Source organism: Marmota marmota, unplaced genomic scaffold (genome assembly GCF_001458135.2).
Source record: "Marmota marmota marmota unplaced genomic scaffold, marMar, whole genome shotgun sequence".
NCBI classification, from domain to species: Eukaryota; Metazoa; Chordata; class Mammalia; order Rodentia; family Sciuridae; genus Marmota; species Marmota marmota.
Genome location: NW_025999932.1, coordinates 12,551,914 through 12,579,320, shown reverse-complemented (window position 1 = coordinate 12,579,320; position 27,407 = coordinate 12,551,914). Strand labels below are relative to the sequence as shown.

Here is a 27,407-nt window from a genome sequence, read left to right as displayed (position 1 = left end):
AATGATTAATTCACAATGCCGGGTGGATAAGCTTTGGGAGATTAAAGTCACATCTGCAACAAAATTTATCATTACAAATAAAGTTTGCAGACATTCCAGTGTGGCTAGCCAGGCCTCGGACAGGTCCTTTGAACCAAAATCTCTCCTGTCTACAAAATCCACCCAGTGGAGGGCTTGACTTAGGAGATTTCCAGGGCTCTTACAACTGCAGAATTCTCATACTCTGGACGAAAATAAGCATTCAGTATGTGACATACTTTAAAATAGCCTTTCAGCAACACTGACAGAGCTTGACTCAACAGAGAAGAATAGCAGCGCTGAGAGAGCTGAGGCCTTTTGGAGCTGATTTCTCTTGGAGACAATTTCTCAGCAGGTAAGTGGAGAGCCAGGGTCATGAACATCTGGCAGCACAGCCCGCACAGCCTGTCGGCCAGGCATGCTGCTCCAGGGCTCCGCAATGCGACTCAGTCCAACATGCAGGAGGGACATCCTTCAATCCCACATTAGTGCAAATTTGTTCAAACACGCTCACTCAAAGAACGGGGTATTTAGTGAAGAATTAAGAACACAGATGATTCTGAAAGCGAAGACATTCTGTTTGACAGGTAGGCCTGGAAGGTGGGAACCGCTAGGAAAGAGGGGACACAGGCTCCTGGAAGGTTCTGGAAGGCCGTTCAAAGTAGAGATTGCAATCCGGCAGCCTGCAAGCCATATGTGGACCACAGCTGTGTTTGTGGTTAGCACAGCACATTTTAATAATTGAATGAGTTGCCAAAATTTTATGTTTTCTTTTAAAAATCCAAAATCCCGGTCCAGGTTGCGCATTTCCACTTCACAGAAATAAGCTGAAACTGAGAAGCAGCGTCCCACGGGGCCTCAACTTCCCTAAGGCCACCTTCCAGGTAGTTTTATTAATTTTCTTATTGACCTCATCATCCATTCCTTCACAGGTGCTTGAGGATGAGACACTTGTCCGAGAGGCTCTAGAAAGTGGGATAGCAAAACAGGATGGTACTAAAGACAAGTTCCATCATCCAAAATGTGGCCAATGAGACTGGCCAGGTTCTGTGCCATTAAGGGGACCTCCCCTGGTCCAGAGAAGGGCTCAAACTAAGTGTCAAGATGATTTCAATGGCATGTTGATCCGAGTGCCCAGAATACAGAAAATTTACCCCAGAACCTCCCCTTCCCTTTCACCTGCCACGTGGCCTCTACTGTCTGACGTCCTGACTTCATTTCTAGATTCTCTCCTGCCCCATTTCTCGAATGAGACACTCCAAAGTCCCAGTCATGGGGTCCATCCTTGGATTCCAATGTCCACTTCTTTTGTCATGGGGTCCAGTGCTCAAGTCACAGGGCTGTGTGGTTTTTTTAAATTTTCCTGAGCCACGGAGAGTTTATTCGGTAAAGATTGTTGTCTGTCTCACATTGGATTCTGAATAGGGAAACATAATCTCCCCCGAGAATTCAGAATCACTATTTGGACCTCACTCAAGCCTAATGAATATACTCTGTGCTACCTGATTAATGCAGAAAAATCCAATCCAAGAAATTATTATAGAAGCTGGTCCTAATCTCATGCTACAGCTGCAGCAGAAACATCCATCACACCTTTCCAAAGAGAAGTCCTCCAAGAAGGCCACACTATGGTTCCAAATGTACAGCTCCACTGGAACAAAAGGAAAAAACAAAACAAAAAACAGATCTCAATTCAAGATTATCCAATTCACAAGAAAAATGCACCAAAAACAAAAGTCAGCACACACAACAAAATTAAGACAAGATCCCCTAATATTTCATTGGAAAGGAGCCCTCTGAGTTTAAATAAGTTTGTTTAAGATCAATTTTAAGAGAGAAGAAAAAACTGCATTTGATGAACAGTTGTATATGGAATGGAGCCGAACAGAGCTTACAGTCATGACAACGGTTGTTACTGCAATTAAAAATTCAGTCAATGGGGAAAAAATTTCTTATTAAAAAATAATAAACTTAGTCAACAGGCTAAACCACAAATTTGGTGTGGCCAAGTAGAGATTTAGTAAACATTAAGGAAGATCTGAGGAATTCAGACAGCAGGAAACACAGAGAATTAAAAAGATAGAAAATGTAGGGCTGGGGCTATAGCTCAGTGGTAAAGCACTTGCCTGGCATGTGTGAGGCACTGGGTTCGATTCTCAGCACCACATAAAAATAAATAAATATATGTGTGTCCATCTGCAACTTAAAAAGAATCTTTTTAAGATGGAAAACATGAGAAAGAAGGCAAGAGATATGACAGATGGGAGAGAAGGTCCTATGTGCTTCCAAAAAAAGCTCTGGGTGAGAATCACACAAGGAATACCATACTGCCGTGAGAAAGGATAAATAACAAGTACACACAGCGTAGATGATTTTCACTAACGTAACATTGAGTAAAAGAGAAACTGAAGAGAATATGGTTCCAATTTTATGCAGCTTCGAAACAAGTAAAACTTATCTGTGGTGATAAAAGACAAGATAGCAGCTACCCTTGATAGGGGACGTGGGCAGTGACCAGAAGGAGTCGAAGTGGGATTTCGAGTGTTGGAATTATTCCATTTCTGGGTCTGGGTGCTGGTTAAACAGAGGTTTAGGCTTATGAATATTCAGCAAACCTAACACTTATAATTTATGTACTTTTATATGCATTTATGCTTCAATAAAAATTACACTTGTAGAGAAAAAAAATGTTTGGGATGGAAAAGAGAAAACAGGACGAAAGCCACCTTCTAAGCTATAAAGACTGAGATTTTTCTGGAAATAAAAGAAAGCATGAGTCTACAGACTCAGGGCAACAGTGAATACTGAACAGAAAAAGATGATGATAATAGATGCACGCCTAGACATAGCGTAGTCAAACTGCAGCAAACCGTGGAGTGAGTCTCGGAGTTGCCTAAAGGAAGTGGGAGGGGGAGGGAAGACAGATTATCTACAAAGAAACCGTGAAATTGATTTCAGACCTCCCAACAGTAACAAAAGAAACGATAAAAGACTGACATCGTATCTTCAAAGTGCTGGGAAAAGATGTCAATGTGGAATTCTAGATGCAAGTAAATATCATAAAGGAGAGAGGACATCATGAACAATGATCAAGATGAGGCGTCCTTGAGAAGAAGAAAATTGAGCCCAGAGGAAGAAGCTGAGCTACAAGAGACAGAGGTCCACAAAATGAAGGGTGCACAAATAAATAAACACAGGACTAATTTAAAGTGTGTCAAACCAAGATGGAGAGCCCCAGGAGCTGGACTATATGCCCCCAAACTTCTTAACGCTGCAGTCCTAACCCCAAGGACCTCATAAGGAGCTCGTAATGTTTGCAAAGAAGGTCATTTCAGATGTAATAGTTAAAAGGGGATCACTGGGGGCTGGGGTTGTGGCTCAGTGGCAGAGCTCTCACCCAGCATGATGAGGCCCTGGGTTCGATCCTCAGCACCACATCAATAAATCAATAAAGGTATGTGTACATCTACAACTAAAAAATATTTTTTTAAAAAAAGGAGATCACTTAACTGGAGTCAATCCAAAATAACTGGAGTCCTTGTTAGAAGGGAAACTTGGGTGCAGAGACTCGCACACAGGGAGGGTGTTGTGTGAAGGCGAAGGCAGAGCAGAGTGGCTTCCACAAGCCAAGGAGAGCAGAAGGTGGCCAGGAAACCATAGGAGCTGGCAATGGGTGTGGCGGACTCCCACAGCCTGGGAAGGACCAGCCCTGCCTTGGACTTCAAGCATCCAGGACTAAGAGACAAGCTCCTGTTGGAGCCACCTGGTTCACAGGGGAGGGCAGGGATCAGACGAGGACCTTATTGAATAGGAGGAGGAGAATAAAGAGAGTGACTAACTTTGGGCCTTTTAACATCAAGGATGCATGTTAAATTATGAATTCACAATTTATAATTTATCAATTAATAAATAAAATGTGTATTTTCTAAAGGAGCAGAGAGGAAGTGGGAGAATTATAAGCATCAAAGAAATACCCACCCCACCAAAAAAAAAAAAAAAAAGATAGATGACAGAAATACCAAGTTGACAAAGGACTCAAAATGTTTAAAAGTAAAGAGTTACTATCCGGGTGCGGTGGCGCAGACCTGTAATGCCAGTGGCTCAGGAGTCTGAGGCAGGAGGATTGCAAGTTCAAATCCAGCCAGCAATTTAGGAAGACCCTAAACAACTCAGAGAGACTTTGTCTCTAAATAAAATACTTATACATGGGTTGGGGACGTGGCTCAGTAGTTGAGTACCCCTGGGTTCAATTCCCCATACCCCCCCCAAAATGAAGAAATTACTACACACTACTAACAAAAAGAAACTAGCGAAGTAGGTAGAAGAATGACATCACCTCTGCAAAGAGAGCCACATCCCGTCTGCAGGACCTGGGCATGTTAGGTTGCATGGCAAAGAGGCACTAAGCTCCCAGATGGAATTAAGGTTGCTAATCTGATAACCATAAAGTAGGGACATTATCCTGGTTTACCCAGGAGGCCACTGCCTTCCCAGAGTCCTAAAAAGTAGGAAGAGTGGCAGAAGACAGAAGCTGTTGATGTGACATGGAAGAGAAGCACATGAAGATGCGATGTCCCCAGTTTTGAAGACAGAAGATGGGGCCAGGAACCAAGGAATACAGGCGACCTTCAGCAGTCAGAGAGGGCAAGCCGATAGAGCCTTGGAATATACACACATACACACACACACACACACACACACACACACGCTGACATCCCATCAGGTTTTAACAGGGATATGTCTCATATTTACAGGAAACCAAAAAAATGTACAAGAAACAACAAAAATGTGGCCTTGCTTAGAGTTGTGCAGAAACCACGGGGAAGTTAACCAAACTGAAAACGTTGGTGAATGACCACTGAGAATTCATGGGCCTTGTCCTACAACGCAGCTAAACAGGTAAAATGCATTCTATGTACATTAGCTTTGCCTTATTATACAAAATTCTTAACATAGGACACTTAGGAAGAAGAGGTTTGTCCATTTTAGCTCATGGTTTTGGAGATTCAAAGTCCAAACAGCATGGCCCAGACTGTTTGGCCAGAGCCACAGCTGGACTGCGTCACATATGGCACCGATAGCGATGGCAGGAGCAAAAGTGATTACAGGAGCAGGGACAGCACTGGTGGGGGCACACACAGGTTTTTATAATACCCTTTAAGAACCACCTTCCAGGGCTGGGTGTATGGCTCAGTAGGTAGGGTGCTTGCCTTGCCTTGCCTTGCACAAGGCCCTGGGTTCAATCCCCAGCACCACAAAAAAAAAACACCTTCCAAAAAGCACGCCCCCCAATGACCTAAAGACCTAGGCCCCACCTTCCAGATGTCCTACCACCTCACATCGGTACTGCACTTCAATGTCCCTTGAGAGCTACACGAGCCCCACCCACACCACACACCGGAGTGGACCTGTTCTTCACAGCGGAGCGTTCAGGTGAAACAATTCCTTAGCTGTAGCCAACTGCTTGAACTCATAAAACAGGCCAGTCTCCCAGAAGAGGTGGACAGCCTCCCAAATCAGTTTCCATATGTGGACCTTTCCTCCCTAGAATTATCTTGAATGACACTAGAGGGCCCTCCTGGGGATCCCTTGGCATTGGTGAAATGCTATTTTGTGAGATCTTAAAGTGAGACCACAGAGGCAGCTAGGCAACCCAGAGAATAATGGACATGCCCTCCCTCTGCCCTAACCCAACCTGAAAGTCCAACTTCCAACCAAGCTAATTACCCAGTCCACAAGCGACTCAGTGTCCGGCAAGTGGAAAGGATGACATCAGAAATAGACGGAGCTGGTAAGTTAGCTTTTCTTTATTGCAAAACAACAAAAAGAACAGCTTGTTGAAATGACTGTCAACCCTTCCACACAGACTCTGTCTTCAAGTCACCTTGAAGTGACGCAAGACCAGGAAGTCGGCACAGCTGGAGACACTCACACATTGGCATGGGGCCCCCAGTCAGGAAGGCCTCTGCTGCTGACGTCAGAGTCCACGTCCCCAGTCTGTCTTCACATCTAGATTTTAGCCCTAGATGTGAAGCAAGTCCCTGAAGTTTGTAATGTTGGGAGACAAGGGATTATGGAGAATGAAGAGCAGCAGATTTCTGAGCTGAGGTAGCGGTTTTTGCAAACCCCTGAGCCAAGAGAAAGCTTGATCACATTGGGGATGGTCAGCACCACGATTCTGCATCATTAAAGCACACAATAGAACAGAGGCAGTGCCAACACTGGCAAGACGGAAGGCGTAAGCAGAAACCACATCTTGTTTCAAGGCTGATTTAGCATGCACCAGAATCACCTGGAGCCCTTGGCAACCCCCAGAGGCCCGGGCCCACTCCCAGAACTTCTGATTCAGTACATCTGGATGGAGCTTGAGAGCTGTATCTTCAACAAGTTCCCAGGCACTGCAGGTGCTGTTGGGCCCAGAGAACCACACTTTGAAAATCACGGCTCTGTGATGTTTCTACCTTCTCCCGAGCACCTCAGAACTGGAGAGTAGAAAGCTGCTGCGGGTGTGGCAGAAATGTTTTGAGCATCATTTGGTGTGTGGGAAGGGCAAGGTCATGACTGAGTGTGGGGTGGGGTGGGAGTTTGAGGAGCATGAAGACTTTCAGAAATAGTTTCTATAGAAAAGAAGAAAAAAAAAACTAGCTGGCCAGAGGTTCACAGGGAGATGAGTGGATAATTTTTAAAGTGTAGACAAAGTTGGAGACTAAAATCATACAATGAATAACATTTTGGAGTGGCAAAATGTTATTCGTTGTATGATTTTTTCCCCAACAGGACCAAGAAGGGACAATTTGTGGTCAGAGAATGACAGTCACCATCTAAGACCTAAAAGTCTGACAGCTAACGTCCAAGTGGTGGTAATAAGTGTGGGTGATTCTCCATGTCCCTAGCACCTTGCTTCACAGTGAGCCTGCCCCATTCTTATTGCTGATAGACAGAACAAGTCATAAACCAAATTGGTGATAAAGCTCTGGGCTTCCACCTCAAGCTGAGAACGTGCCTATGCTGCTTCCTGGGCACTCTGACTGCTCTGAGCAGGGTTGTCGAAGCTGGGTCAACCATGGACTTGACCACCTGCTCAGAGGAGATGGCAGGACTCAGCTGTCTCCCAGGAACAATGAGGAAGCATTGGAGTAGTTTGCAGATAAGCAAAGATAGTGGATGGATTAGAGTTGGAAACATCAGTATGAATTTGGTTAGCACAATAGAGATACAGTTATTACATATCAAAAGAGAGCTACACACATGAACACTTGGGCTAGTAGATACATATGTACCTCCTTGTTCTGTCGGCTAAGAGGGCCTGGAAGCAATGACCCCACAGCAACAAGCACACTTTACATTCTCTAACACAGTTCTCTGATAATAGGACCCAAGGCTCCTTGGAGAAATGTTGATTCCAAGATTAGAACAGAAAACATGTCCAACATCTCTGGAACATTCTGTAGTGCCAGGATGTAAGGAAGTACTCAAAAACATAAATAAAAAAAATTTAAATGCCACCATAAGGGTATGTCAAAGGGATCTATCCCCGTTCCCAAACGAACCCCCGAAAAAGCTCTCAAAGCCTAAAGCTAGAACAAGTTGAGCAACAACAGGAAGTAGTGTTACATTGTGGTCTAAAACACAAAATAAACATCCAGGGGTCCAGACTGGCATAGAGAAGCAGCTGGAAAATAAATAAATAAATACCTATAGAGAAGAGACAAACCTGTGCAGAATAATTCCAAATCATTTTTGTGGACACTCTGCCTTCAAGGAGGTGAAGGATAACTTCTACTCCCAAAGTGTGGATGGTGTGTGGAGCCCGACTTCCTCCAAACCACACAGTGTGGGGAAGGGGGAGGGAGTAACTTCCCAGAAGAGAAACCTGACAAATGCGACCTCAGCCAGGTGACCAAGGTCAACATCGACAGCCATCAACCAAGTTGCCAGGATGCACTCTTGATATGATGTGATGAAAGTGACAGTTCACCTCGAAGGTCTTCACTCTGAAAACTCCTATTTCCAGCCTGATCGTGAGATAAACATAGAATCCAATTCTACAAAACACCAGACCGGAGCTTCTCAAAACTGCCAAGGTCGTCAACAGCAAGGAAAGTCTGAGAGATTGTCACAACCGAGACAGCATGAGATAGGAGGGCTAAACGTACCACAGTCTCTGGACAGACTCCTAGAATGGAAAAAGAACACTGGGTAAAAACTAAGGAAATGTAAATAAAGTATGGGCTTTAGTTTACAACAATGTATCAATATTGCTTCATTGTGACAAAGTTACCATATTAATGTAGGACGCAGGATATAGGGAAACCCTGTACTATCTTTGCCATTTTTCTGTAAATCAAATACATTCTAAAATAAAAAGTTATTTTTAAAAAATGATCGAGGTGGGAGGCCACTCATTAGCCAGGAAATTTGTCCCTTAGGAACGTTTACATTAAAAATTAAAAATCTACTCCTGGACTGGGAGTGTAGCCCAATGGTAGAGCACTGGCCTGGCGTGTGGGAAGCCCTGGGTTCAATCCCCAGCACAGAAAAAAAAAAAAAATCTACTCCTAAATCCTCTACTGTATTAACAAAATTCTATGAGTAGATAGGTCAGCCCTCCTATTAACAATGTGCTTCTTAACAACCGCTAATTTAGAAAAGCCAAGTAAGAAAATGCAAATTAGAAGGTGCAAATAAAGCATTTACTTAAAGCTTTAGGAAAAAAAAATAAATAGAAGCTATTTAAAATATAGATGTAATTATAGAGTGGCTCATTCACATTCATTCATCAGAATTTCGTAAGATTTTAGGTGTCCAGTAGCAATGAAAAGTAATTAATGAATCAACAAGAAAAGCTCCATGAATTGCATTACTGGGGTTTTTTTTTTTTTTTCATTATGTTTAAATCAAGTGAGAGAGCAATAGTTTAGATCTCAAATGTTCCCCAAATGCACATGTTAAAAGCTTGGTCCCCAGCTTGGCACTATTGTGAGGCAGAGGGGCCTAGTGGGAGGTCTCAGGTCATTGAGGGTATCCCCTTGAAGGGGGTTGTGGGATCCCCATTTCTTCCTCTCCTTCTCATCTTGGCCATGAGGTAAGCAGTTTTGAGTCAAAGTAAACCTTTCCTCTTCATTAGTTGATTATCTCAGGTATTTTGCTATAGTAACAGAAAGCTGACTCACACAGAGAATGTGTACTTTGCATCAGGGACCCAGACTTATTTTCATTTTTCATTTCCTGATTCATGTAAACAGGATCAAATAGCCTTGGCTATAGCAGTAAGCAAAAAAACATACCTGACTCTCCTGATGTTCTCACTGTGCAGATGAGACACCACTCCATGTTCTAACATTGCACTGTGTGAATTTATTATGGGCTAGAGAAGCATGAGGATGAGGCTACCCTTGGCAGTTCATCCTGTGTGAATAATCAATAAGTGATGCCTGTTTGTAAGGAGGTCTCTCAGAAGACCTACTTACATAGTGCCAATTGCTCTCTACAGAGAAGAGTTTAATGGTGAAGTCCATTTAGACCTAAATGGTTTGCTGCAGTGCTGCAGTGTGATCCTGGATGATCTGGGAAGTCACATGGTATTCAAGGTTAAAGCAAGGTCCCCGGCTGGCACAGTCCTGTTAGTCCCAGGCACCGTGGCACATGAACAGCATTGGCCTTGCTGACTACAGAGCTACAGATGAGAAGAGCCTTACCCAACCCCAGATTGGTGCTGTTTAATCTGAAAAACTACAAAAGAGAAAACTAAGCTCTTCTGCTAGAAGAGAAGAGAGGTAGAGGTCAGAAGGACCCCTCTGTTGCCTGGGACACCGAGGTTATCCGAGGGTCCTAACAGTTCAGACAAACAGACGTGGAGCGTATGCCTATGTGGCCCAGTTAACCATGATGTGTTGAAGACAGGCAGGAGCTGGGAGCTCGGTAAACCCAGGAGGCAGCAGGCACTACGGGGAGGGACGGGACAGCAGCCGTGGAGAAGTCCAGCTAGGCTGGCAGCATCCCTGGGAACCAGGGCAAGTTGGTGGGTGTGGCCACACAGTGGGAGAACGCCCCGGAGGCTGAGGGGTTCACGTGGCTTCCTTGTGAGGCGACTGTTGTACCCTAAAGCCTCAGCAAGTAAGTAGCCATCCCCTCACTCCGAAGCTTGCTTGTGTGCTGTTTCCACTAAGCCAAGGAAGTCCTAAGGTGCACACCATCCCCACCCAACTGCCGCAAACCACCAGTGACTTGGAGCTCGAGGGCAGGGGGATCTTCGCCACGGCTTCCCCAGTCCACAGCAAGGCAGTGGCTGCCACCCACCACCTTGATGGTGTGTGCTTTAGAAGAGGTCGTTCAAGCCCAACCTTCTGTGAGAAGCAGGCCAAGGGTGAAGTCCTCGGGAAGCATGATCCCGGATGTCACCAGGGATCCCAGAGTCTCTACCGCTGCTCAGCAGGCACAGATAGGAATCCAGGAGGATATTTCCCAGGCCAGAATTGGTAACCTCGGTCTAGTTAGTAGCCCCGAACATGGTGGGGCTGACTTCTTCCCATCTTTCCTGAGAAAGTGTGTGACCTTAGAGTGTGTGGCAGAGGCCAAAGAGCTCCTGGCCCGGCTCTGACCCTGGATAGGTGCGCTTTCTCTTCACACTTGCAAAGTCAGCTGAGCTGCACAGCAACCGTGGAGCAGAAATATCCTGGCCGGAATAAAGGGAGTTACCGGATGAAGCTAAGCCTGTCCCCTGAACCCCAGTCCCAAAGGAGGGGTGACATTAGCATTCTATACCCAGTGCAGTCTTCAGACCTCAGAGATGAAAAGGCTGGGGGTGTGGGAAGGACAAACGGGGATGGCCCTGGGGATGGTGTCACCTCCATTGGTGCTACCCTGGGGTATGCCACCAGCCCATTTGGTTTCTCTGCGATGTTTTTGCAAATGGTTTAGCAAGTTTCAGACCCTCCTCTGAGTAATTTAATTGAGGAGTGAGTGCAAACCATTTCCTGCTGAGACCATGACTGATACAAAGCCAGATTCAGGTATGCCAAGTACCACCAGGATACTTCTGGGATTCCATTTGCACTTTAATTTGAATTTTATAGATGATAGATCTGCTAGAAAAACTGAAACCAGCTTCCATAGCCCCAATTATGAGTTTTTTGATTTTTCAAAATCGCTGTACTGTTCTGACTAATGCTAACATAAGTCCATAGAATACATTTCCATTTTAAAATATTTTTTTTTATTAGTCACACACCACTCTATTTGTTTTATATAATAGGATGGCTTATAAAATTTTATTAGAGATAAAAAAGGGAGAGGAGGGAACTTATCACTGTGAAAAGTTTGAGAACCACAGGGAAATGGCTCCTAGTTCCTTGCAAGATTCTGAGGCTCTAAATAGCACACCCTGAGGACTTGGGCCATGTCTGACTGAACGAGCTTCTGAGTATTACAACATGGTGACACCACTAGAGGCAGAGGTATAGGTATAGGGACGTTCCTGCAGCCGTCCCCTCCCCAGGATGAGCCACCGGACTCCCCACAGCTGCCAAAGCTCCTGGCGGGCGGCTGTGTCCCCCGGCTCTCTGTTCACCTCAGCCTGAGGGGTTAATTCTTTTCCTCATGGAAATCTATCTTAGCAATATAACAGTCCTCATCTCTCCCTGCCATTTCTGGGTAACTCACAATGGCCGCACTTGCTCAACGCTTTCTATGTGTAACTGGTAACGGAGATCACCAGTAGTTTCTCCAGTTAAAATGCTACCAGGCCAGTCACACTGACCAGCAGGACGTCCCGCCCTGCCCACCAGCATCCCCCCATGGCAAGGAATTTCTGGGCCCTCACCTGTGGGCGAGGGCATTTCCAGGTGATGCCTCCTGCCTCAGCCTCCTCACCCCAAAACTCAGCAAAAGAACAAGTTCCATCATCCTAAAAAAGGCTATGCCTCTGAGCCACTTCCTCCAACACCCAAGTCCACCTTCAAGAGCTGAGTGGAGACAAGCAGAAGCAGGACTGTCCCCTCAGGGGCCAAGGGACACCCAGACTCTGATCTCTTCACTCACTCCAGGCCTCAAGGCCAAGGACAGTTCCCACCACCACCCCTCCTGGCCCCAATGCCTTCTGCCCTTTTGGTGATTTTATTTCAGGATCTTTCTCACCTTGTCCCTGCTTAGGGTCTTCCTGAACCTTCCTGAAGGGTGCTCTGAACTTCCAATCTTAGTTAGGGACAAGGGCTTAGAGTCTAGACTCTTCCCCCTTAAAAGGTCCAGAGCTCCTTCAGCAAACGGCTGAGAGTTCATCAGTATTGAGTTTCCCTGAGAGAACCGGGTGGGAGTCAGTGAAGTGACTCTCCACCCCATCCCACCCAGAATCACTCAAGTTTTCTCCAAAGGGACATTTGTGGTCTCTATCAAAAGTTGCTGACCAGGGCTTCGGGACCACAAAATATTTACATCCTGCTCATCTCTCTCATGTCCATGAGAGAAAATGAGGAAACTGAGGCCCAGAAGAGTCAAGTCATATGCCCAAGATCACCCAGCGGGATTTTAAAACCAGACCTATTGCGTTCCCAAGACAAGGCTTAATCCAGATGGTGGCCCCAGTCTCCATTCTTTGTTCCTTGAACAGGTCACATTCACTAAATAATAGTGATGATTTGGCTTCAGAGGCCACAGCTTATGTGTTTACACACTGGAGAAGGTTTATGTATATCTTCTTCCTTTTGCAGGGAAGACAATACAATGATTCCTATTTCTAGTTTGTGCAATGAAAAGAAATCTCTGGAATGAATCCTGCTGCTCTAGTTTTAGATTAATCATGCATTGTCAAGATACCATGAGTCTGAAATGAAGCCCTGAGGGAGTCAGGGGTAATTTTTAGAATCGCAGAGAATTACAGAGCAGACCGAAGCTCAAAGTCAGGGGCGGGCACACGGCTCTGATGAATGAGTTGGCAAAAAGAGCTCACTCCAGCCCAAGCCCCTGAAGCCAGGCTGGCGGTTTTTAGAAAACATGAAGCTAAGTTCAACTCAAGTTCAGCAATACACAACACGAGAGCTGGGTTGTCACTGACCTACAGATGGAAGAGCCCAGAGTGGGAGGCAGGAAAGGGACCTGGGCCCTGTATTTAACTTCTCCGAGGCTCAGACGCCTCAGCTATGAAACGGGGACAGTGGCACATACTTGCTGTAGAGAGTCAGAGAGATAATTCATTCCCAGCCCCAGCCGCGCTTGGGTGTCCCGTGGGGAGACACTGGGGGGACATCCAAGTGAATCGTGGGATAAGGCACCTGATGTCCGTCCAGGAAGTACTCGGGTTAATTCCTTCTCCCAGTTAAAACCAGGGTGTGAGAAAGGGGGGGAGGGAGAAGAGGCCCCGATGCTCAGCGATGCTCCTGAGGAAGACCCAAAAAGAGCTGGAGGGGGGCAGGAGGCACCCAGGGAAGGGGGGCGTCAACTGGGGAGGACGGCTTCGTAAACACCAAGGTGTCCTCGTGGACATGCTGGAGAGGAAACCTGAAATATGTACAGGTAAGTAGCAGGTTAGGAGGGCACTGGGCACCTTGGTCAGGGTTCCGGCGGAAACAGATGGACGCTCCAAAGAGAGTTTCATAAAGGGACTTGGGCGAGGCTGCAGGCGACGTAAGAGGAAAGCATCCAGGGTGCAGTGCTGGGTGGGAACAGGAAGCCACCTCCTCAGGCAGGAGGGAGCTGGGCCGGCTCTCCAGAACCCAGAGGTTCTGATAGGCCTCCACTGCCATGCTGGACCCCCAGAGCACGGCAAGGGGCCAGTACCAATGACTTGTCTCTCCCTCCCATCTCCCTCATCCTCCCATCACCCTCTACTACAGTCTGGCTGTATCCCCCAAAGTTCATGTGGTAGAAACTTGATCCCCAATGCAGCAGTGTTAATTGGTGGGACTCTGCCCTCGTGAATGGGTGTCTGCAGTTGCTGCAGGAGAGCCTTCCTCACACAGCCCCTCTGGCCCTCGCATGTGATCTTGCCTTCCACCTTCCAACACAGGATGACACAACACGGAGAAAAAAAATAATTTTCTTTTCTTTATAAATTACCCAGCTTGTAGCCTTCTGTTATAGTAACAGAAAAGGGACTGAGACACCCTTGCCCTTTTATCCTTCTCACCCTCCCATGTCCCCATATCCTGATCTCTTCCCCTAGAAACCAGCAGCCAACAGACCCAGTGGTGGTCTATGGAGGTCATGCCCCTGTGGAACCTGGCAGGGTGAAAAGCCAACAGCGGACAGTTTCCACAGCAGGGTAGTGGGGATGGGTGGGGAGTGGGTACCAGAGGCCCTCTGTTCATGATGGTTCCATAAACAGCTTGCATGCCTGAATCACCAAAACATGAAAGAAAATACAGAGCCTCTTCTTCTAAAATAGCCTACTGTTCAGAATGCCCACAAAGTCTGACAGGCCTTTCCCCATCTGGTCCACACTGAATGTCACTGCCTGCTGTCACATGGGGAGCTTCCGATGACATGATTTTCAAGACTATATAAGGACACTTGGGTGGCTCTACCGGAAGCCACTGTCCACTGCTCTATTTCTTTTAGAAACTATAATTCCCAAATCTAAAATCAATTTGAGAAAGCGCTAAAAAAGAATGGCTGTGTGCGCCCCGCTCCTCTCTCTGCGTCATCCCTGCGCAGGGAAAGGAAGTATTTCAGCCCCTTTGCGAGTACAGATGCGCCCTGACCTACCTTCCCGCCCTGGCTGTCCTGAGCTATCTTTGAAAGTGGGTCTGCCCGGTGGCCTGCGTGTCCTCAAAAGCCTGAGCAAACCAACCCCCTGAGGCCGAGGAGTTTGGCTCTGCCCACAGCCCTGCCCGCCACCTCTGCTACCCCCACGCACGCGCATTTCACAGGTGCCCAGCAACTGCCTCCAATCATGGGGACACGAATGTCCTGGGGACAGGGACAGGCTTCCCGAGGTGGAGGGAGCCTGGACTCGGAGAACCAGGGGGCCCAGGGGAGCAAGAGACCTCTCAGTCCCCGGATGCTCTGGGCCATGCACAGAAGCTCGGCAGCCACCGACCTCCTTCGGCGATTCTGGCAACCTTGACCTCGTGCTTGATCCATCTGCTCCCGACCCTGAGCCCTCCCGACGTCCCCAGTGGGAAGTGGGGGGGGGGATCGGGGAGGTTAAGTTCATGCTCTCTCTCTTCAGGGTTCTACCGTCCACATGACGGAGCCCCACAGAGTTGCTGTGACCCTTCAGTGGACACTGCCGGGTGCTGGCAGACAGGCCGTCCAACCCAGCCACAGAAAGAACCACCCATCACAGGATCACCTTCATGAATGGCGTGGAAAATGCCCAGCGAGGTCACAAAGACAGGCTCTGGGAAAGCTGGATCGGAAGGTTATAAACGGGGCCCGAATGGGCTGGGGTCGCCTCCTCTACGTGGAAGACAATCAGGCCACCATAGGCTCTCCTCCAGGTGGAGGGAGAATGGGAGTCCTCCCTCAACCAGGGAGGGTCACCTGGGAATGCCAGTGGCCTTGGGGACACCAGTAGAGGTGACACAAGAGGGGGTCAGAGAGGAGCTATACCCTTTTCTCATCTTGAACCCTGAAAATTTCAAGTTGTCCTGCATTTGCCTGGAGAGTGGACACATCAGTAAGCCTGGAAGCACAAGTTGGTGGTGATGTTCAATTTTATGTGTCAATTTAACTGGGTGACAAAGTGCCCTGGCTGAACATTACTTCTGGGTGTGCCTATGAGGGTGTTTCCAAATGGACTTACCATTGAATCAAGACTCAGTAAGTTAACTGGCCCTCCCCAACGTGGGTGGGCCTCATCCTACTGGTTGAAGGTCTAAATGGAAGGAAAGGTAGAAGGAGGAGGAACACACCCTCCCCTCCTATTTTCCGCTTCACTGCTTGAGTTGGAACATCTCACCCCATCTTCTCCTACCTTTGGACTGGGGTTCAAGGATTTAAAATTATGTTTTCTTAAGCATCTGGTTCCCTACTTCTTGGGACCTTTGGACTCAGCTAAATTATGCCAACAGCTTCCCTGAATCTCCACCTTACAAAGGGCAGATTGTAGGGCTGACGGTTCGGCCTCCATAATCATCAGAGCCGATTCCTTGTAACAAATCTCCTTTTAGATGGATGATAGATAAATAGATAATCTCGCATTGGTTCTGTCTCTCTGAAGAACCGTGATTAGCTCAATGGCCCAGCAGAGGAGGGCCTTGGGATGTTGCTTTCCCAGGCTTCTGTGGCTCCCAGGAGCATAGGCGGAACCCAGAAGGTCCTGAGTCCCCAGGAGAACTCAGGAGGCAGCTAAGGTAGGAGAGCATGGGGCCTGCCGCAGTGAGGGGAGAATAACCAAGAGCAGAGTCTGGGGGGACCCCTGTCCAAGCCAAGTGGTAACTACAGTAGGAACCCGGGGGTCTCAGCGCACCAGGAAGAAGCAAGATAGGGTCCTGTCACTCAGGGAGGGCCACCAGGTCCTACCCAGCCAAGAAGAGAGACAATACACTGTGACCCACCAGGATCATAGATGTAAATGTGCGAGGGGTGAGCGGCCACCAGAGGTGCTGGGACACCTTGCACCAACAAGGACATGCGAATCACCCATGCCCAGGCTGGACAGGTGGAAGAGAGCAGAGTAGGGACAAGAGAGACCAAGCGACTTCGGGGAGAGACGGACATACCAAGAAGCTGTCCACGATTATTAGGAAAGACAACACTCCATCCCCACTCCTCACTGCTTGGTGTTTATGAGAAAGACTAAGATCATTCTAGAAAAAAAATTTAAGCTATGTTTTCATGGACAGTGGTGATTTGAATCATGGTTTCTGATTGCCTCGTGGCTGCGTTTGCACTGGGAACTTCCTGTACAAAGGCACAGGTCAAGATGGACCAGTTGCTATGGTGACACCGTGCAGAGGCACAGAGCTGTATCAGTCAGAACCTTAAGCTCAAGCACCAACTCCCAGGGATAGAGAATTCAGAGCATAACAAGATGGCCCTAATGTCTCGCCATGCCGTGTCCTTCATATTGCCTGCTTTGCTGAAACTTTCCCACAAATAACCTTTTGGTGAGATGCACTGAGCCAGCTCTGGGTCATCATCCTCCATCAGGGGTGATGTCCCACCTGGCCTCAGCTTTTTCTCCCTATATGTGTCTGTTTGTCTTTTCTTAATTCCTATCGCCCCTCACCAGTTTTTTCCCTGAATTAACACCTGCAGCTGAGAGATGGGACCGTGGCATGTTTTCTTGGACATCCAAGGCCAGTGTGAGCAAATCTTGTGACCTTACTATAGTTTTAAAATTAGTTTATTTTGAAAAAAAACTATACAGAAAAAAAAAACTATATTGAGGTTTTCGCAGAAGCTCATGTAGACCAAACATATCATCACGTACCCCATCTAAAAGGTACTTAGTCAAGGTACAAGACTGGAATCAGTTAGACCCTTCGCTCCCCCTATCGCCATGCTGTTTGTCACTGACCTTGCAGTCACCTCCACGCAGAAGGCAGTGTGTACTTTCCCCAGTCCTTGATTTTCTGCCCAGCTGAGTGACTTGATTTGCCCAAAAGATGTTACTGGGACTTGCCTCGTGGTTGCATGTCGAGGCGTGTGCTCTGGTCTTCCATCACCAAAAGGTAAACAGGCCTCAGGTCACTTGCTGGGGCCAGGAGAGGCCGAAAGCCACGTGGAGCACCACTTGGGCAGCCTGGAACAAGAGACGAAGCTGTCTCAGCTGACTCCTGCACCAGGACTGGGGAACCAAGGGTTATTTGCGTGTGGAATGGTATTTGGAGGTTGTGATGCGGCTATGGCTGACGGATGCAATCACAGACTTCCACGTGACTTGATCACACTTGTCTATGAACATGAGCCACAAAAGCAACACAACCCTCAACAACCATGAGGAACTGGTTCCAGGACCCCCACGAGAACCAAAATTCACAGATGCTCAAGTTCCTTTTGAAAATGGTCAGGTATTTGCACATAACCTATGTACCTGCTCTGGTACAGTTTAAGCCACCTCTAGATCACTTATAACTCCAACAGATGGAAATCCTATGTCAATAGTTGTTATATTGCCTTGCTCAGGGAATAATGACAACCCGCCACACCAAAAAAAAAACCCTATTTGTATTCAGTACAGATTCATCCACTCTAGGCCTGAACATAGAGAACACGTCAGCAAAAGCAGAACGTTCTTTTTCTACATATTTCAATCCACAATTGGTTGAATCCACAGATGCAGAGCTCTTGGCTATGGAGAACCACCTATAATGAAACCAAAACATATTTCATTATCTCCTGGACCAGTACCTATGCCACCATTACTACAGGGAAATGGACACAGCGCTCAAGTAGAGACAGAATACAGATATAATTTCTTCATTCTCCTCTACCAGCACAATAAAAAGAAATCTTATCTGTCATGTATAACTAAAAGGAACAAATAAAAAATAAAATAAAAAAATCTTAGTGAAAGGTTCTTCACTTCAGTAGGCCACAAATTATCAAAAGAACAGATACCTGAACTTCAAGCTTTTTCAGATAGGGGACACTATTTTTCATAAATAAGCACAATTTGCAAGCTCTTCCTGACTAGGCAGTTCTGTTGATATATGATTCTGGTCCAGGAACAAAGGCAAAGAAACAAGTCTTAATTTTTAACCTTTAAGAATCATTTTTAAGAGGCTATGGAACAACAAAATTTAAAAAAAAAATGGGAACATTTTCTAAATAAGAATAAAGAAAATGTCAAATTTACTCTTTTTAATGAGGGTGGTAGCAACATTGCTTCATCTGTTTGTGGAATGTCTTTCAGATCTTAATAAAATATGTGGTTTTTAAAAGTTCAAGTACAAGCCTGGATCAAGCAAATACTAGGTTTACGTAGTAACCCAACCAGATTGAATTCCAGATTGCCTTTGATTCTAAGCTGTTTCAGAAACAAAAGGAAGGGGGATTTTAAATTCCCAAGGAACTAGAAATTCAAGTTCAAAGGCACCTTGCTGAACTCTGTGTTAAAGTCACTTATAAAAGTCTACAGTTTCATTTCTGATTAACAGAGATTAAGTCAGTACTGACCACCACCATCTGATAACCTCTTCAATATATTTTTCCTCCCTTGTCAGAAAGAACTTACTCATTCTTTATTCATTCAGCAAATATGCATTAATTGCTGTGTTACACCATCAGTTCCTCTACGCCTGCAAATACTGACGCGAGTAGCACAGGTTTCTATCCTCGCAGAGCTCACAGTTAGTGGAGGGCCAGATAAGAACACCCCCGTGAATCATCGTCTAACAGCACACAGATGAGGACAAGCCCGGCCAGCAGGGTCAGGAGGGCCCCGCGGAACGGACACATGGGAACTCAGGCTGAAGGACATGTGGCAGTGGGCCTGACGGAAGAGAGCCTTCCAAGGAAAGGGAACATCACGTCCAAAGGCGGAGAGCGCGGAGAGCCCGGGGATGATCAGCATTCCAGGGTGCGTGCACTTGGCACTGGGAAAGAGAAAGAGGCAGGAAAATGAGACTGTCCATGTGTGGAGAGAGCGTCCCAAAGACCGACTTCTGCCAGAGGCAAAAGATGAGGCTTCAGGAAACAAAAAGCAGAATCTGATTATTGTTATGGTTTGGATCCAGAATGTCCCCCCAAGAGCTCATGTGTCAAGCAATTGAGCAATGTCCAGAGATGGAACTTTGGGAAGGTGATTGGACATGAAGGCTGGAACTCAGCAGTCGATTAGTCTGTTTGATGGATTAATAATTGGAATGGACATCTGTGTAGTGACTATAGACAGTTGGGGTGAGGCTGGGAGAAGTGGGTCACTCAGGGTGTGGCCTTGCAACTACAGCTGTCCTCTGCTTTCTGGATGCCATGACCTGAACAGCCTTCCTCTGCCACACCCTTCCGCCGTGATATTTCTATCTTGGGGCTGGTCAACCAACCATGGCCTGAATCCTCTGACTCTGGGCTGACATGAATCTTTCCTCTTCTAAATTGTTCTTGTCAGGCATTTTGGTCACAGTGATGGAAAGCTCACTGACACAATTATGAGTCTGCAAATTCACATTGAAGGCCATGGGACACCCAGAACTGTTATTTAATAATTTAAGTCAAGTCAAGATTGAGAAAGAAGTGTTAGAAATGTTATTCTGGGCAACTGGACTCGGTCACCTGGCTCTGACACAGGTGGGGACCCTTCAGAAGTTAGGATCCAGGTTTTCTCAAAAAATAATCAAAAGTAGCACCCAGTTGCTTGGACAAAAGGTGAGGTTGCATAGCACCAAGCCCAAGGGGCAGTTTGTGGTGCAAGGCAAAGTCATGGTTTGTGGTTTGGGCAGACACAATACCAAGTGTCCTCAAGTTTACAAAAGCAGCAGGAAACAAAGCCAAGTTCCAGTCCTAGATCTCCAGGTTTCGAGCCCCGTACTCTCCTCACCGTCTTCTTGCTACAGAAGCAGTCTTAAATAACCGCTGGAGCTAACGGTGTGATGACTTCAAGTCACACAACCTGAGTTCAGGCTCTAATTGTGCCATTTTTAAGTTTCCTTGTCATTAGCGACTTTCATAGGACTTAACTTCCTCGTGGATAAAAGGAATGGATCTGGGCTACAACACACTAATGTGGGGATCGGCAAATATCTGGTTTAGAAGTTAGATCATGTCCCTGGCACCATAGTGGACACGCATGCCTCCCACGAGGACTTGAGGACTCTAACAGGGGAGGAGTCAGGTCAGACTGGCTGGACCATGGGTGGCCAGTTCAGAAGGCCATTGCTTACAGGAGGCAGCAACCTCAGCTGCCAGAGATCCACAGAGATCTCTCCAGCACAAAAGGAAGAAGAAATGCACATGTTTGTCCCCCACCAGCGCATGTGAGCTGTCCCATGACTTCAACTAGAAAGAATCAACCTCACGTGAAAAGCACAGGGAGGTCAGAAGAACAGGACAGGGACCCCGAGGGGTGGCAGGCGGGGTGGGAGGATGTGTTGGGAAGGGATATCGGCCAGATTCAGTGTTAAATTGTGTGCAACAACAAAACCACCATTGGGCTGAGGATGTGGCTCAAGCGGTAGCATGCTTGCCTGGCATGCGTGCGGCCCGGGTTTGAGGTCCTCAGCACCACGTACAAACAAAGATGTTGTGTCTGCTGAAAGCTAAAAAATAAATATTAAAAAAAAAAAAGAGGGATGGATGTTTAAAAAAAACACCATTATCTACGACTACCACACACCAGTTTTTAAAAGTGGAGAAATTTTTAAAAAATAAAAATAGAAATGCTAAAAAAAATAATTGACCCTATAACTGAGGGGGCAATAAAGGGAAATTAAGGATTAGGTTTCAACATATAAGTTTTGGGCAGACACAAATATTCAAGCCATAGCACCATTTTACAGATTTTTTTTAAAAAAGCCTCAAAATCTGAGTACAGTCAGCCCTGCATATCCAGAGCTTACTCATCCTCAGATTCAACCAACTACAGATTGAAAATACTTGGGGGAAAAAAGTTATTTCTGTAGTCAACATGTACAAACCTTTTTCTTGTCATTGTTCCCCAAATAACACAGCATAACCTGGATGTTTAGAGCACTTACTCTGCATTAGGTATTGTAAGTAACTTAGCGATGCTTTAAAACACACAGGCGGTGCCCATAGGTCATATGCAAATACTGCACCGTCTTACATGAAGCCCTTGAGCATCAACAGATTCTGGACTCCACAGAGGTCCTGGAACCAAACCCCTGCAGACACCAAGGGCCGGCTGCGTCACTAACTTGCCAGGGACCACACAGTCACCACGCAGCAAGCCAGGTGACAACCCATGTCACGTGATTCTGGAGCTCCCTGCCCACCCGGCTACCTCACCCAAGTGAGAAAATGAAAATGTTACACACACTAGGAAGCGGGGACATGGTTCCAGGGAAGCAGAGTGCGGGGACAGATGGTGAGGGACTGTCGTCACAGTCCTGACTCGTGTTTGCATGACACTTCATAACTTAAAAGCGCGCTCGGATGCGTCTCGCTTGCTTCCTTTCACCCGGCGAAGCAGGAATGTCTTGGTGGTCGAGGGCGAGGGCGGTACCTGGCCTCTCTCTGCGCAGGTCGGGTCAGCGCAGAACTGGCGCTACCTGCAGGCACGTAGAGCTCCTGAGTACCCCCCACCCAGGGCCAGGCTCTCAGAGGCACCGTGTAAGTGTGTCCCCGGCCTCTGTTCATCTGTAAAACAGAGATAATACTTCTGCAGATTATACTGAGAAGGAGGTAAAAGACATTCAAGTGCCTAGCACACCTGGCTGGCACATCCCGCACCACCAATGAGAGTTTCCACTCACTAAAACATTACAAGGGCCAGGCGAGTGTAGCTCTGCTCTCTCTGGACAATAACGGGGGTGGGGGGGGGGAATTAACCTAATGATCAATAAGAGGGAAATGGCTAAGTAAATTATGCTAGGCAAATTCAGTAGGATTTAATAAACCTTTTTAAAGGGTAGATAAAAAGGCCATAACAAATTTTAAAATAATTAAAGTAAAAAGGCACAAAATTCTAGATCTACTCTAATATGTAAACATAGTCTGCACTGAAAAGACACATGGAAAAATGAAAAAAGTAGTAAGGATAAAATATTCATAATGGTGCCCAACATCATAAGTTATTAGGAAAATACAAATTAAAACCACAGTGAGACAACACTATCCACCTGAAGTTAAGGGGCAGCTAAACACATGGCAAGGTTGAGGGGCAACTCCAACTTGCATACATTGCTGTAGATAGATAGATAGACTCATTCACCAGTTCAGAAACCAATTGACAGTATCCACTAAGTTAAATAGAATTATGATCTCTGTTCTGACTCATTCCTAGGTATAACCCAATGAAAATTGAATGGCTAGCATTACTAAAAGAAGAAAAAGAATGTCCACAGTAGCACTGTTCAAAATAGTCCCCAAACCAGAAACAACCCAACTGTGTACTACAGAAGAATAGAGAAATAAATGTAGTATATTTGCAGAGTGGAATACTACACAGCACTGCTGCACACAAAGAGGATTTCACAGGCATAATGTTGTATATAAGAAACCATTCGCAGAAGATTTCCATTTATATTGTTCAAAGCAGACAACAGTAATCTATAGGATAGGAAGAGACCAGAGAAGTGGGTTATTGTAGGAAAGGATTGACTGAAGGCGGTATTAAAATTCTGGACAGCTGGAAATACTTAATTAACCACTTAAGACTTATTCAAGGCTGGGCACAGTGGTACACAATTGTAGTTCCAGCTTCTTGGGAGGCTAAAGGCGAAAGATTGGAGCTGGAGGCCAACTTGGATGACATAGGTGACCTAGTGAGATTTATAGCTTGGTGTACATAAGCCACATACACCTCAATTTAAAAATCAGGGCTGAGGGTACAGCTTAGTTACAGAGCACTTGCCCAGAATACACGAGGACCTGGGTTGAATCGCCACCTTGCCCTTAAGAAAACCTAAAAATCGGAAAAGTATTAAGTTGGTATCAAGGTTTTTAAAACTCAGAATCAGGCAAAAATTCAACATGAAACCTGCCTGACTTCCTCGCCTCTTTTCCCTTGAAGTTCTTTGGAGAATTACCTGATGTGCTACTCAGTAGGAATATATTTCTGAAACAAAAACAGTTGGACAAATTAAAAAAATAGAAAAAAACAGTTGGACATTTAAAAAATATTATGCAGAGCATAATGTGGTGCAAAATCTCTCTCTCTCTCTCTCTCTCTCTCTCTCTCTCTGGGTATCACCAGTTTTCATTGTATTTTGTAACACTGGACAGTCTTTTCCACTCCATGAAGGTTGAGAAACTGGCCTCATTTGGGCCATAAGAATTTAGGAAGGAAAGCCTGGTGGCACTTAAAATCCTCAGATGCTTGAAATGTGTCCATGCTGGTCTTTCTATTTAACCAGATCCCAGTTCCTACCAAGAGTTCCCCTTATGTAACCTCTATCTTTTGAACATATACAGGTTGAAGCATTCCTAATCTGAAACCCTAAATCCTAAAACATCAGATGTTTTTTATGTGTGCGTGTGCTGGGATCAGATCCAGGGCCTTGCACATGCTAAGCACATCTTCTACCAGTGAACATGTCCCAGCACAAGATCTGTCTAGAGTGCCAACGTATTGGTGGGAAATTCCACACCGTGAAACTTTGTTTCATGCATAAAATTTTGAAAAATACTATATAAAGTTAGCTTCAATTTACATGTATAAAGTATATATGACCCAAGTAAATTTCATGTTTAAACTCAGGTTCCATCCCTAAGATATCTCATTACTTATATGCAAATATTCTAAAATCTGGGTGGAAAAACAAAATCCAAAACACTTCTGTTTTGCTAAGTATTTCAGATAAGAGATAAGGGATTCTCAATCTGTGCTACATAAATTCTTAAAAAAAAAAAAAAGGATGGTTGGAGGTATTGCATGCATGTGAAAGGCCCTGGGTTCAATCCTCAGCAACAGAAAGAACAGGAGAGAAAAAGAAAACAACTTCTGATAATTTACTGAAACACTCTAATGGCTTCTTGAACTCATGCTTCTCTCCTGGAGTGAAATTTATGGTGGTATCTCAGCTCAGGCTGCTATAACAAAACGCCCTAAACTGGTGACTGACAAAGAATAGAAATGCATTTCTCAGAGTTCTGGAGGCTGCACAGTCCTAGATCAAGGCAGCAACAAATTCCCAGCTGGCGAAGGCCCGCTTCCTGGCTCACACAGGGAACCTTCTGACTATATACAAACACAAGACAGAGAGTGAGGCAGCTCTACGGGGTCTCCTTTATAAGGGCACCAATCCCATTCATGAGGGTTCTGCCCCTGATCTCATCACCTCCCAAAGGCTCACCTCTAACACCATTGCCTGGGGTTAAGAGTTCAGTATGTGAACTTGGGGGGTGGGGAGCATAGACGTGGAAGCCATAGGAGGTGGAGTTCAGAGATACACATCAAACTCCACGGTGAAGTTCACGGGTGTGGTTTAGATAGCTCTGGGCCTTGGACAGAGGCTGCCTTCAGGAATCCTGTCAATCAGCACTTGTCCCTTCAGGGTCAACCCCAAGGGGACCCAAGGGTCAACCCCAGGGGATTTCCTTTGGAATTCACCCCCATCACCTCAGGGAGGGGTCAAGTAGGGGAGCCTTCCTTCTGAGTCCTCTGCAGATACTCGGTAGGTGGCATCTCCTGACTATAGTGACCTCACCCACAAATAGACTGATTGGCTATTACCATTTGTTAGGAGCTAGAATGGTGTGTCATTCCTCCAATTCTTCAACAAATTCAATTTACATATTCATTTCTCTATGAGATAAGGATTACAGCTCTGACCAGTTCCCCTAATGAGATGTCTCCCCAACTGGGAAAGGACCCCTGCCTGGGGGATCCTGTACCCAGTTGCCCCCTGCACATTCTTGCCTGGCCCCCTCCTGCCTGGAAGCCCCTTGGTCCTAGGGCTCCCTGCTGTGGCTGCTGCTGCTCACACCCCGTGCCTTCGTTCACCCCGAGACTTAGCGAGGGAATAAGGGCGTTGACAATTCCTGACTGGTTTGCCATCAAAAGGCCCTAAGCCTGTGGTCCTCGGGAATGAAGCTGTTGATAGAGGTTACCATGAACACACCAATCCTGGACTGGAATTTCCAAAGAAAGCCGCAGCCCTCTGGATAACCGTTACCACGAGTGCAAAATTCAGAGCGCCAGACCAAGGCAGGGAGTTCAAGGGATGGCATGGGCTTGCAGGCCCTCGGGGGGGTCCACACACTGCCTCTCTCCCGGGTCTTGTCTCTGACACACCTGGGCAGCCGGACACCACCAGGAGCAACAACACGAAGGCTCGAAGGTGTTACTTCCTGACATCTGCAGGCTCGAAAATAAACAGTCTTGAAAACCTGCAGCTCAGCCCCCTGCATTTCACCAGAACTCGCCCAATGCCCACAAGCCAAACTTGGATTTTATTGTGCCTCATTTATCTTTCCCAGGAGAAAATGTGATGACGACTAGAGACCATGATTAAGAGGGTTCATAATGGACAGGTCAAATGATCCTGGAATTATAGTTGCTTATGAAAATTCTCTCAGGCCTCCGTTTTTCTGGATAAGGAATGATCATCTTGTTCTCCAACTTTTATTGTATTTGATCTCCTCATTAGTTAGATTACTCAAATGTCAGGTACGAGCCACACAGCTGAACAGAGAGACCAGAGACCACACGTGTCCTAGAATAACTCATTACAGAATCATGAAGATAAATGTCAAAGTACTGGTAACAGCGTACTTTTAACCAGGAGGGACAAAAAGATCTGGTGCTGTCTTTATAGCACATAGAAAATTCATTTTTGTTTACCAAGAAGGAAAGCAATAAAATTTGATTTGACATAGTCCTTTTAATTAAAAAAAGAGAAATCTTCACCATGACAGGGAAAATCTTAACAACTTAACATTGTGTTCTTATTTACATGTTTCCTTGTCGAAGCACAGATTGCAACTGGCCTTGTGTGGTCAGATCTATCTCCATGAGACGAGTCTGTGAAACCTCTGTACGAAGGTGCTTCACCAAGGAGGCACAGCGGCAGCGGGATGGCCAGGGAGCTGTTGGATTTTAAGCATAGGTGTATATAACTTTGACCAAAACTTAAATGCTATCAAAATATTTTAATATGTTCAAGTCAAAACCAAATTATTATCATTTCCAGGAAGACCTACAAAATGGGATGACCTCTGTCATCTGCTTGTCAAATGACCTAGCTACATCCAGCTGCAGGGGCTAAGGGTCTTCCTCTGTAAGCATTTGAAAATGTCCCCTGAGGTTAACAGGTCACCCAGGCCTTGGGCCGCCCAACAGCTCCTCTAAGTACTGCTTTTCCAAGTACATCCAGACACTGAGCAAGAAAAGCAGAAAACTGTCCTCACTGAGACCACCTGTCCTTAGAGCAGGTGTTAATACTGTCACCACCTGAGCGGAAAACAAGAAAGCTCACCTGGTGGTGGTGGCACCCATGTGATCCCATTCAACCATCCTTCCTGCCTGACTTGCGCTACAAAGCGGGTTCCTTTCACAGGTTCCTGATCAAGAGAGCGGCAGGACTGGATGCCTGGTTCCCAGAAAAGCCCAGGTCACCCCGGCCTTTACACAGACATTGGCTCAAAAGACAAAAGAGCTCTGGCAAGGCTGATGGAAGCCACCAGGACCAATCACAATGACACATAGGACAACTCAGTCATCACTGGGGAGGCAACAGCTGTTGAGAGCCACAGCCAGAAGGGGCCCCAGCAAACTTCCAGCTGCCAGCAAACTTCCAGCTGCCAGCTGATGATTGGCTCACAGCAGCCCCAGCAACTTCTAGCTGCCAACTGATTGGCTCCTCTGCGGTGATGCTCATTGGGCTGTT

At 46.2% G+C, this 27,407-nt stretch overlaps 2 long non-coding RNA genes across 2 annotated transcripts; one reads left to right on the top strand and one right to left on the bottom strand.

Moving 5' to 3' along the window:
* The first annotated feature begins 251 nt into the window (after nucleotides 1-251).
* Nucleotides 252-9,412, top strand: LOC125616076. The gene is made up of 3 exons (XR_007346693.1): nucleotides 252-373; nucleotides 4,773-4,917; nucleotides 5,885-9,412. It is a non-coding gene; the product is annotated as an uncharacterized LOC125616076 (long non-coding RNA).
* Nucleotides 367-24,734, bottom strand: LOC125616075. Its single transcript, XR_007346692.1, has 3 exons — nucleotides 22,082-24,734; nucleotides 17,477-17,701; nucleotides 367-1,669 (listed from the first exon to the last, which is right to left on the bottom strand). It is a non-coding gene; the product is annotated as an uncharacterized LOC125616075 (long non-coding RNA).
* Nucleotides 24,735-27,407: the final 2,673 nt, after the last annotated feature.